The 7,505-nt window shown below is 53.1% G+C and overlaps 1 protein-coding gene across 1 annotated transcript in view; it reads right to left on the minus strand.

Annotated features, from left to right (window-relative positions):
* The window catches only part of Dlgap4 (DLG associated protein 4), a 147,260-nt gene extending 146,883 nt beyond the window's left edge, over positions 1 to 377 (minus strand). Inside the window, exon 1 of the mRNA XM_050150807.1 lies at positions 258 to 377. The gene's annotated coding sequence lies outside the window, so the exon portion shown is untranslated. The remainder of the gene's footprint in view (positions 1 to 257) is intronic.
* Between the last annotated feature and the right edge of the window lie 7,128 nt (positions 378 to 7,505).

Raw genomic sequence — 7,505 nt, forward strand, 5'->3', positions numbered from 1 at the left:
TGAAGGCAAGGGAGCCCGTACCGCCCCGACACGCGGCCGGGAGGGGGCTGCAGCGGCCAGTCGCCTGCGGAATGAAGGGCCGGGAGCGGTTCCTGCACCCCAGCATCGGAGGGACCGGCCCGCATCGTGCTCCAGGCCCCGGCGCCCTGGCCCGTTGGAGGATCCAGGAGACACCACCGCTGTGCGTCTGTTCCCGGGGCTGCCCGGGGTCTAGCCTCGGAGGATGGTCTTGACGCGTGCCACCCCCGCGCGCTCACCTGCGCCCGTCGCTCGGCCGCCTCGGTCCGCTCGGCCTCTGCGCTGCGCCCGCTCCGCTCCGCTCCGCTCGCTCTCTCTAGCGTAGCTCGCCTAGGCCCCGGCCCCGGCCCCGGCCCGCGGGCGCCCCATGCCTCTCCTCCGGCCGGCGCGGCGCCCCAGATGCGGCTGCGGGAGGAGGAGCCGCGCGGCCCCGGCTCCCCGAGAGCGCCGGGGAGGGGGAGGGGGGCGGGGAGACGCGCGCGGGGGAGGGGGCCGCGCGGCTGCGCCCAAAACCAGGCGCGGATCCGGCCGGGGGCCCTGGGCTGCGGGGGGACCGCGGGGGCCGCTCGGGGCCCGGCGCGCCGCCCCCGCCGCCGGCCCGAGATGGGGGAGGGGAGGGGCGCCGAGGCTTGCGAGCGCTGCGTGTGTAGCTGAACGAGCGCTTGGGAATCTGCGGCCGGTCATCCAGAAAGGGCAGGCTACCAGAGCGAGGGTACACAGCGCGGGCCGCGGTGGCGCGCGAACTTGGAAACCAGGGTTGTTGAGTGGGTCGGCAGGAACGTGTGTTGGCGGTGGCTGCGCTCACTGTTGAGGAAGGGAAACTGAGACTCGAAAAAGATGAGGCTGGTTTGGGTCGCGCCGCGGGAGTTAGGCTTCTAACCCCCCCTTTCCCCCATAAGGTTCCTGCCTCTAGGATCGGGTGCCCCCTCCCGGTGACCCGCTTCCTTCAGAACCCTTGTCTTGAGCAGCAGTACCTGGCTAAACGCGTCTATGGAATTCGTGGCTGGGCACCTGTCCTACCTCTCCTGGAGGCTCTCCCTGAGCTCGTGTTTCCACCTGCACAATGGGGACAACACAGCATCTAGCTCCTTAAGAAACCCAAAAGACAATGAGTATATAGGCAAGCGCTCCTTGCTGGATCATGGCTCTCAGTAGGTGTCAAATGGATGCACCTCCTCCCCTGGCTCCCACACAGCCGTCTCTGGAGAATACTAGGTGTGCAATCAAGGTTCCTCGCTGTCCTCTTTCTTCTCTTTCCCTGCCTGCCCACCCTCCTCACATCTCTATCCCAGAAGCCACCGTTCCCCCTTTCCCTGAGCCTACAATGCCCTCCCACCATCTCTCACTGACAAACTCCTACTCATCCCTCAAGACCCAGAGCGATTTCATGTACCAGCTTCTCGCACTACTGGTCCACCCATGCCTCTCTTTCCTCCCCACTCCTGGGGTGGGGGTTGGGGACGGGGTTGCTCAGGTGTACTTGGACTCCCAAAAACTGCAGCTAAGGACTCAGAGGAGACACACCATGACTCATGCTGCCCGAGATGGCTTCCTGGCAAAGGTGGGCAGAGGAGTGGTCAGTTCGGAGGGGTGGCTGTAGATTCAGAAAGCTGTCCATAGTGAAAAAGGGGCCCCAGTAACTAGGAAGAGCTCCATGGGGCTGAGATGTCCTCGGACGGGGCTGGATAGCGGCCGTGTGCTGTGTAGTAGTTGGCTAAACCCATCAGGTGTAGGCCTCCAATGGGGCTCCAAAGGCTCGCTCACCGATGTTCGCTCGCTCACCGATTCTAGCTCGCTCACGGATGCTCGCTCGCAGCACCACTGCCTATAGATGGAAAGCTGGACACAGCCCGAACAGCCGTTGTCTGGTGCCTGGGCAAACAGTGACCACAAAAGGCTGTCCCCATGCCATGAGCCTCCAAACATCTGTGAGAATGAGTCACAAAACCACACTGGCCTTGTGAAGATGCAGAGATGGACTTTATGATTTGTGAGTTTTGCCTAAGTTCAATGCAATCATATATATATATATGAATTTTTAAAAATCAAGCTCCAGACACGAAGAGCTAGATACATAGTTGGAAAACATGTAACACAATACCATGCAATGTATTATTTGGGGACACATGCATATGTAATCTAAGTATAAAAACACTCGCTGGAATGATGAATAGCAAATTTTGGCAAGTGGTAGCCTGAGGGTCAGGGGACGGGAGTGTGATAGAGGCTTCAGTGTACTTGAAATGACTTATTTCTGAAGCTGGCGAGGGTGTGCATGAGTGTTTGTTATGCTGTTACCCAGCCATTTGTAAGCCATTTCTTTTATGTTGTGATAATACTTCTTGTTAGAAGTCAAGCACTGTCTCGGAAGGGAGTGGGGAGTCGTTGCTGGTTCTTGAGTAGGCTTATGACATAGACAGTAACTGGAAGAGGCAGGAGAGGCCAGAGAGGCAGCTGAGGCTGTGCAGGGGAGGGGTGGGGGGTTGAGGAGGAGTGGGATGAGATTATGGGAGGCAGGGAAGGATGAGAGAGGTTGAGGGAGAGATCACAGCCATGCTTGGGCAGGGATCACAGAGGCTGGACAGGGTGTGAGGGTGAGCTATAGGGTCTGATACACCCTACACCAGCCATCCCTCACCATGGAGGAAAGAAGTCCCCACGACGCCAGATTTTCTCATTTTTTCTAAGACAAACCAGCAATGCAGACATTTTAATTCATTTTTAGTTAATATACAAAATAATAGGCTCATGCTGAAACCTTACACACTTCATCGCTGTACTTGCCACCCCCTCCCCCTCCCCTCCCTTCCCTCACCCCCTCCCTCCCTCACCAGCCTCCCTTCTCCATTTCAGTTTTCATGTCACATGCGTATAATATGCATGCATTGAAATGCAGATTCTGCGTATCTGCGAAAACACACGCTGCTTGTCCAAGGCTGCCTTATTTTGCTTACCATGTTAGCCCCCAGTTCTACCTACTTCCCTGCAAAGGACATAATTTCAGTCTCCTAATGACTGGATGAAGCTCCCCTGTGTATAAACCACATTCTCTCTACGTATAATCAACAATTCAGACTCTTTACAAATGTAAAAATTTCCTGAAAAGTATGGCAAGTGAATTAGAATATTTTTACCTCGGGAGGGCTGAGTCATGCTGGTCTACAAGGTCCTCGGTGAAGGTGAAGCTCCCAGGAAAGAAAAGAAGGGACAATGACACTGAGTTTTCCTGTCTGTGAGGCTGAGGAGCAACAGCCTAGGGGAGCTTCCTGGAGGCGGTGACGAGGAATCCTGCAGGGAGGGGTTGCCTCTAGCTGAGAAGACAGAAGTCACAAAGGCGGAGTTGAGCTAAGTGAAAGAAAACAGAACAGAGGGGTCACGAAAGGGACTCGGTGGACATGGTGCCTTGTTAGATATCAGGATCCTGGACCAAGGTCATGACCAGATGTCGCTGCCCATGGACAAGCAAAGATGACTAAGACAATCCCAAAAGTTAGCGAGGATGAAGATCAGAGGCAACCCTAACATGCCCTTGGAAGGAGAGGAAGTTGGAACACCCATGGGGACCCAACAGTCTCCCTGGTGCCAAGTGCATGACGGCACTTCACTTCTCAAACATGACCCCTCAAGGGTCTTTCAAAATGCAGATTTCTGCTCAGCAGAACCTGAAAGTCTGTATGACTTCCTAGGGAAGCCAGGGCTGCAGGTCCCTGCATCACACTCAGTGGAGGTGGGAAGTGTCCAGGAAGGTGCACAGACACCGTATGCAATACAGAAGACCTGAATGAAATCCAATTAGCAACCAATGGGAGGGTAAATCAATAAGTAAATAAATAGCAGTATAGATACGCACAGCCTGTAGAACGACAGAATCAAAATCACACACAATAAACAGATTCTCATCAACAGTCCTGACAAAAGCCTACACAATGTGGTAGCTGTTAACATAAAGTCAATAAGCAAGTGAAAACAAAGGCATATTATGTGGATACTCATACACTTAATGAGATTGAAAACGAGGCGTGGGGAGGGAGGCTCATGTAATATGGAGTGCTCTAGACCATTTGAACTCCATGCCTGCACCAACGCACATCATGTGTGTCTGAGAAAGCGGGGAGAGGGTGCATTGGTGAAGTGCCTGCTGTTTGAGCATGGGGACCTGAGTTCAGATCCCCAGGATCCCTGTAAGAAGTGGGGGAAGGAAGAGGGATGGGAGGATCTCAGAGGCTTGTTGGTCAGCCAGTCTAGACAGACTGATTAGCTTTAAGTCCAGTGAGAGACCTTATCTCAACAAATGAAGGTGGAGAATGACTAAGGAAAGATACCCAACACAGGTACACATGCACCCCCACACACTAACAAGATAACATCTCTCTCCTCCCTCCTCCTCCTCCTCCTCCTCCTCCTCCTCCTCCTTCTTCTCTCTCTCTACATATATACATATATATACATATATATATGTATATATATATGTCACATCATGAAAGGATGAGGTAGGAGTAACAAGGCAGTTCAAAGTTAGCCTAGCCTGGGCTACACAGTAATTTCCAGGCTAGCCTACGTTACACTATGAAACCATGTCTAAGGAAAATGCAAAGTAAGGAGAGGAGATCGAGCCCTGTTTGGGAGATGGTTATTCAGTCCCCATACAGCCTGGCGACTGTGAACAACCAGGGGTCTGCGAGCAAGAGGTACAGAAATTACAAGACAAGGGGACATTTGTCTGACCTAGCCCAGAGACCAGAAGGGAGCCAACATGGTAGAGAACAGGTGATGGCACCCCAGCCCTCCAAAATCACCCCACTCAGCCGGGCGGTGGCCCACTTGGCGGAAGGTAACATCTAGTCTTCAGTGGTGATCTTCCTAGACAATAACAAGGCCTGGTTTGCCCAGATGGGTCAAGATAGTCCTGGAGAAGCCGGGCGGTAGTGGCACACGCCTTTAATCCCAGCACTCGGGAGGCAGAGTCAAGTGGATCTCTGTGAGTTCGAGGCCAGCCTGGTCTACAAGAGCTAGTTCCAGGACAGGAACCAAAAAGCTATGGAGAAACCCTGTCTAGAAAATCCAAAAAAAAAAAAAAAAAGATAGTCCTGGAGAATGCCCAGTGTGAGCCCCACAAGAGCACAGGCTGGACCAGGTATTCAGTCACATGACAAGAGGGGAGCTCCCAGGATATCCTGGGTCTCGGGTTTCTTCAGGGAGTCTCCTCCCAGATCTCCTGCCCCAGGGTCCCCTTTCCAATACATCCTTCATGTCAACCCTCAAGAAAGTGTTCTGCACACGTCTCTGGCTTCCCTGCTGGAAACCCAGTCTTAGCTCCCTACACCCAGAGTAGAGCTTGAACTTTGGAACCCAGGATTGGCAGCTCCTCCCTGCAGCTCCTGGAGCTCCCCTCACTCAGACCTAGTGACAGCTCATGACTCAGGTCTAGACTGCAGCTCCTTGCTGAGACACCCGCGCCTTTACCTCCTCTCCCGTCACATGCTCACCTTCCAAGCCACGGCTTCAGCGTCGCCCACCCAGAGGTGGTCCTGCTTCACCTGGAAAACACAATAAAGACACACTTGTCTGGAACACCGTGGCGAGCACCTACCCTGGACTCCAGCTTCAGCGGCGGTGGACAGCGCCTGACCACATCACCGCTCTTCTCTGCCTGGCCGTGTTGACTGAGTTTAGAATTGCTCAGGTCAAGCCCAGAACAGCTGGGAGTACAGAGGGCTCAACACCCCTCGGAAGAAGCTTTGAAAGCCTGCAGGAAAGTCACAGCTAAAGACCCAGCCTCTAGTCTTTGGGAGAGATGGCTCTGAGAATGAGGACCAATGGCCCATGGTGGTCACCTGCTCCCCAGCGCACATTTGTTAACCCCTCCTGCACTTCCGCATCCTCTTCACTCCCTCAGGCCACCTCCATCACCTCCCAGATAGCTACCTACACTCAAGTACACTCAAGTCTGCTTAGGGGGACTCAGACCTACAGTGAAACTGGACATAGCTCCTTGAGGCTCAGGATTACCGCAAGTTCTTCTAAAATTGAAGAATTTGTCAGACTTGGTACCCACCAGGATCAAACCTCTTGCATCTGTGTGACTTCATGCCCACTGGCTCAGTCAAAGCAAGGAGGAGATTCTTCTTAAATTGCATGTATGTGTGTGTGTGTGTGCACGAGTGCATGTACGTGTGTGTGTGTGTGTGTGTGTGTGTGTGTGTGTGTACCACACCATGTGGGGGGTTGGAGGACAGATTGCAGGAATCAGTTCTTTTTTTTTTTTAACACCACAGGCTCCATTCACTACTTTAATTTTTTTTAATATTTATTTATTTATTATGTATACAATATTCTGTCTGTGTGTATGTCTGCAGGCCAGAAGAGGGCACCAGACCTCATTACAGATGGTTGTGAGCCACCATGTGGTTGCCGGGAATTGAACTCAGGACCTTCGGAAGAGCAGGCAATGCTCTTAACCACTGAGCCATCTCTCCAGCCCAGGAATCAGTTCTTTACCATGTCGGTTCTAAGGTTGGAAGGGAGGTCATCAGGCTTGGTGGTAGGCACTTTACCTGCTGAGCACCTTCAACTGCCTACTAACAGGAGATTCTGAAACCGTGAGTAAAATCTCTCTTAGCACAGGGGTGACGAGGACTATTCTCTTCCTGTTCTTCACCAGCATTTCCCAATATACCTGGATCCCTCTGCTTGCTCTTGCCATCTTCTCATTGCGGAAGGAGTGTGGATGGCGGGAACAGACCTGGACTGTGGTCCTGGGTATGGTACAACTGACTATGACTGCAACCAACCTCACTGAGCCTCAGTTCCCACGAGCGGAAGGTGGACACGAGCACAAACATCTGCGTGGCAGGGGTTATGACTTGTACAGCAAAAGCACATGGCAAACTGCAGAGTGGATTTTGAGGCGGAGCTGTCACCGTCCCTGGGGCTGGCACCAGGCCTGGCATGGAGGAGGTGCCTGAGAAATGTTTGGAGAACAAGCTGAAGCTCGGAATGGAAATCCCACGGTGTTCCCCCTCTCATTCATTCGCTCGCTCATTCGGCATTTTCACGGATACCCATCCAGACGATGCCTCGGGCATTTGTGGTCTTTGGAGGAGACTAGAGAGAGAATAGCTGTCTCAGAGGGACCCCAGCCCATCACCCACAATGTGGAGAGATGTGACATGGAGTGATGTAAACTGAAGCACAAGAGGAGGGCAGGGAGGAAGCTCCATCCTGAAGGCATGTGCAGAGGCAAGTGCCAACGGCTCATGGAGATAAAGGAGAAGTTGTGAAGGTCAGCAGGGGACGAGTCATGACAGACTCCATGTCCTTGCAAGAAGTAGGAAGTCTCTGCTCAAGGTGATGATGGGGTGTAGAAAAAATGAGGACAAGGCTGGGAGAGAAATTTTTGTGTGACTGTCAGGAATTCATTTTGTTTCTCAATACTTGACTTTCCTCATCAGTGTGACTGGGGCAAAAATCCCACAAGAAGGATGCTC

The sequence above is a fragment of the Alexandromys fortis genome, unplaced genomic scaffold (genome assembly GCF_014885135.2).
Source record: "Alexandromys fortis isolate MF-2015 unplaced genomic scaffold, M_Fortis_MF-2015_v1.1 scaffold_27, whole genome shotgun sequence".
Lineage (NCBI taxonomy): Eukaryota > Metazoa > Chordata > Mammalia > Rodentia > Cricetidae > Alexandromys > Alexandromys fortis.